Here is a 5,000-nt window from a genome sequence, read left to right on the forward strand (position 1 = left end):
TCCGGACCCCTGTAATGAACCCATTTGCATATAGCCAATCAGAGCTCATCTTGAAAACCCATATACTGTGTACTACTACAGTACAGCCAGTCAGATATAGAATAATGTATGTCACTCTGTGAGGACTGCATAGCAGGTCTCACATAAGCACCACATTCTCCTCCCCCTCACCATCCTCAATGATCAATTGAGCACCATCTCTATATGGAGCTAACATTAAGTACCTATGCTCAGACTGAGATTAGTGATGCTGCATGTACCCATTGATATATACTAGGAGGGCGCAATACAACACAACGCCATATTGATGACAATGTTTCCAGATCAACACCAACATTTTAAATTAGGAATGTACAAAATCTGTCAAAAAATTAGGAAACTACACTCATTTACATTTTCCAGTAAATTACGCAAATTGGTAACACTTATGGCATCATCGGTAAGCAGCTTTCCATTCACTTTATACACCAAATTTCCCATTTGTCACTCCTATTAATCCGTTTAGAACAGTTAGATTTTGCTATTACACACATTTTCCACTGAAGTCAACCAGAGTATTTTCGTGACTAGGTGGACACTAGTTTGATAGTTAAGCTCTGATTGGCTGTATGCAAATGAGTTCATAAATGGAGTCCGGAACTCTCGTGGGAAAAAATTAGCGCCCCTCACGTGAAATTTTTCTCCCACGAGAGCTAGAATAAGTAGCAGATTTAAAAGTAATAATTACTGACATGGATTTCTTCAACAAGAACCCTACAGGGTAGATCCCCAACATGGCCGCTACCCAATGACTGAGAAAAAAAGGATATATACGAGTGTAATGGGTGCGTGTGTATATGCATATATATATACAACTGAAAATGTGTTTCTGTCTGTCTGAGTGTCTGTATGTGTGCATCACTAAAACTCGAGAACTACCAAACTGATTCCATTTAAACTTTACACATGCCTTATTTAGGGCCCATGCAGTGTCATGGGCTCAAAAAAAGTTTCAACTTCTTGCCTAATGCGAATCCGGAGCAATCTCTTATCTCTTACACTATTTCATTATTACATGTCAAAAGGGGAACAATAACATCTATATTGTAATGTGAGATAATACTTTCAGTTTAATACTTTCACTATTAACACTGAAACTATTCTCTCACATATATACATGCATATAGACACACACACACACACGCATATATAAATTCATACATGCATATAAATATACATAGATTTATATGTATATATAGATATAAGCATGTATGTATATGTATATATATATTTATGTATATTTACATATATATATATATTTATATTTATGTATATAAGAATGCATGTGTATATGTGCATATATATATGTGTGTGTACGTATATATGTGTGTATATATATATGTGTGTATTTAGAGATCTATATGTATATATATGTATATATATATATATATGTATATGTATATATATATATATGTACATATGTATATATATATATATGCTATATATATAAAAATATATTTGTATATATATACGTTTATAGATGTATATACATATGTACGTATATATATATCTATACATATATATGTATATATACATATATACATATATATACATATATGTATACATATATATATATGCATATATGCATATATAAATGAATATATACATATATATATGCATATATACACATATATATATGTATATATACGTATATGTATGCATATATACATACATATGTGTGTGTGTGTACATATATATATCTGCATATAAGGGTGAAGGACGTTACAAACTGTAAACAACATGAAATACGAAAACAAATGAGTTGAGTACGCAAACAACGATAGAAACAAATGGAATACAGGACAAGTTTGTAAGTTGTCCTGTTTTCCAATTGTTTCATTCGTTGTTTGCGTACTCAACTCATTTGTTTTCGTATTTCATGTTGTTTACGGTTTACATATATATATGCATATATATATATTTATGTATATATGTACATATATATATATCTATATATGCATAAATATATTATTTAAGTTATCATTTGATTGAACGCCATGCATCCATTTCAAAGTAAATTTATCTTAATATTTTTGATTCGTCTCTACCCTTTACCGTTCTCTCCCCTCTATCGTTTTCTCTATCGTCCTTTCTCTAATTCCATTTTCCTTCCCCTCACCGTTTTCTCTCTCTCTCTTTCCCTCTCTCACTCTACCTCTCTCCCTCTTTTTCCTTTACTTTCTCTCTTGTTGCTCACATGTGACCATCGTCCATCCGTCTTTTCCACACGTGATCATCTTTCTTTTCTTCACTGCTGTCGTAGAGACTGCACGTATCCTATCTGTCTTTCTCTTCTATCTTTTCTCTTGTCAAAGACAATATTTCTCCACCGTTCACTACTTAACCTCGCCTTATGTAACGCCCTCTATATTTGTTTTCGTTCGGTTTTCTAGTATGTCACCACTGTCCTGTTTTTGTTACCAGCTTTCAACCTCCGCAAATCCCAAATTTTATTATTGTTTTTGCGAGAGCAACTGCCTTCGAAGTCTCATATTGTCATTCAATGCTTGAAATGAGAAGTAGATAGACATCTGACAACTGATAGAGGGTCTTTCTTTATGTTACTTGTCCTGTTTTCCATTCGTTTCAGTCTTTGATTGCGTACTCAACTCATTTGTCTTCGTATTTCATATGTATGTATGCATATATGCGCATATATTATTTGCAATCACCGTGGGAGCAGGGACAGCCGAGGAGGGACGGATTCGGTCAGCGGAGAGCAGAAACGTCAGATGCGTAAAGTCAGAGAGCCGCCTGCACCAGTAGCACTGCCCTACCCACTTCTGCCCACCTGGGAGGGGCTTCCTTGCCCGGATTGCCTCACCAGCCACCTCCGGTCTCATGGCGGCAGTTCCATCAGATGATGTCAGTTGGTCATCTTCGAACGAAGGACGAAAATTATTATTATTATATATATATATATATATATATATATATGTTTGTGTGTGTGTGTGTACATTCCTCAAGTTGACATCTATGTCATTAATATATGCAACAAACAGTAGGTGTTCAAGAACGGATCCCTGTGAAACACCAGATGTCATCTCGTAGGATGAAGAATGATGTCCTAGAACCGTGACTAACTCTTTCCAACCGAGAATGAAGCGAGGAAACACACCCTTGTGCCTTTGAGATCAGCCGAGTGGTCACTGCTACCTACTTACTTTGGCAAACGTTCGGCCAGAGTAAGATTATGTAGAGTGTCCCCAGAAATTGATGTGGCGTGGCTGGTGGCAGCCATCCTCTATAACACAGAGGAGGATTCTCAGGTGTAGAAGATATCAAGAACGACGGAGGTGAGCTGGTGGGGGTATGGACTGGATGTGTTGGTCCATATCAGCCTGCTGGACCTCCACAAAATTGCAGAAGGGCTGGTGCTACCAGATGAGACAAGATTAAGAATCGTCGTAGAAGAAAGACCTCCGGTATGTTATTTATGTGGAGGAAGGAGACACATGAAAGCAAAGTGTCCCCAGAAACACGAACAGGAGGAAGCGTCAGGGATAAGGGGACGCAAATGCGGAGGAGGAGGAAATGGTGGTAAAATATACAGTGGTAGAAAGAATGAAGAGTATCGTGGAATCTCCACCTAAAAAGAAAAAAAGGCAGAAGAGAACAAGAACGAGAAAAGAAGGAATGAGTAGCCAAGTGAGGAACGAACACGAAGACCGTTGCCTTCAACTTGTAAGGAGGAGGAAGGACGGAAGAAGAAGAGACATGAAAGTGAGAAGGAAGGACAAACAGAGACGGGAATACCAGCAACAGAGGTAGAGAGTGGTGAGGTACAGCAGAGAGGGGAAATATGAAAGAACTATGAAATACGAAGAGGAAATATGAAAGAATTATGATTCGTTACAAAAAGAGTGTAGAGATAGAAAAGAAAATTTCAAAATTGAAATATGTAGTGAGGTTTAAATGGCTGACAGAGATGAGAAAGCGGTGCTGTTAGAGGAAGATAGAGCAAGAAGGTTGTAGGAAATATTTGGCGACAGGATAGTGATGACAGGAATTCGATTTCGTTACGATGAATTGCCATCAGTGGTAATATTTGATGATTTGATGGAACATTTGGTGTGACATTGTGTGGATTTTAAACAAAAGGAAAACTAACCAGATACAAGACTGATAAGCACACACTTTATTTAAAAAGCAGTAAAATGGAACTACCTGCTTTGGGGAGTAGGAAAGCCATTTCATTCTCATTTCATTTATATTCATAATGCATTCGTTATACGTTTTTATGTATCCCAATGTATTGTTTTGTATGTCCTTGTGGTGTCCCTTCTTTATAAAGGCCATGAGCCTAAATAAAAGAAACAAACCAGGTTTAACCCGAAATTCTTGAAATTTTGTGTTGCGGATAGTTATCCTTTGTTGCTGGTCCTCCCTAGCGGGGTGCCTATTAATTGTTTGAATTGTAAGATTGTTTTGCTTTTGTTTTGTGGGTTTTCTCTCCTAGTGGGGAAAAAGCTACAATGGAGAAAGAGCAAGCGCGTACAGGGTGCTACGCAGGAGTAGTGAAACGTGAAAGTTTTGCGGAGGCTGTAAGGCAGTTGGAAGTAACGGAAGTGGCTGTGGACTTGGAGGCAGTGGAGAACAGCCGAAATTTATTCAGGAGAGAGGGTGCAAAGTTAAAACTGATGCCACCAACGGAGGTGACACCAACAAGGAACTGACGACAGTGGTGTACAGAACCCTGTCATTACTAATTAGGAAAAGAGAAATTGCGAGAGATGAAGTTGAAGAATACCTGAATAAGTTGAGCGATAAAGTCGAATTTTTCTGTAGAGGCAGGAAATTTGGAACGGTGGAGGTGCGCTTCTCGACAGTGGAGGAAGCAGTAATGCATTCCACTGAAGCCTTGAAGTCGGAGCCAACTTATCTTGGAAAGAGAGTAACAAGAATAAGAATTGGCAAGGTGCCACCGGAAATCAAGGAAATGTGGTTGCTGGCAGCCATTA

The 5,000-nt window shown here is 37.8% G+C and overlaps 1 long non-coding RNA gene across 1 annotated transcript in view; it reads left to right on the top strand.

Moving 5' to 3' along the window:
* LOC118767070 overlaps positions 1 to 1,107 on the top strand; it is a 17,080-nt gene extending 15,973 nt beyond the window's left edge. Inside the window, exon 3 of the long non-coding RNA XR_005002962.1 lies at positions 1,096 to 1,107. This is a non-coding gene — a long non-coding RNA (uncharacterized LOC118767070). The remainder of the gene's footprint in view (positions 1 to 1,095) is intronic.
* The last annotated feature ends 3,893 nt before the right edge of the window (positions 1,108 to 5,000 follow it).

This window comes from Octopus sinensis, linkage group LG18 (genome assembly GCF_006345805.1).
Source record: "Octopus sinensis linkage group LG18, ASM634580v1, whole genome shotgun sequence".
Classification (NCBI taxonomy): Eukaryota; Metazoa; Mollusca; class Cephalopoda; order Octopoda; family Octopodidae; genus Octopus; species Octopus sinensis.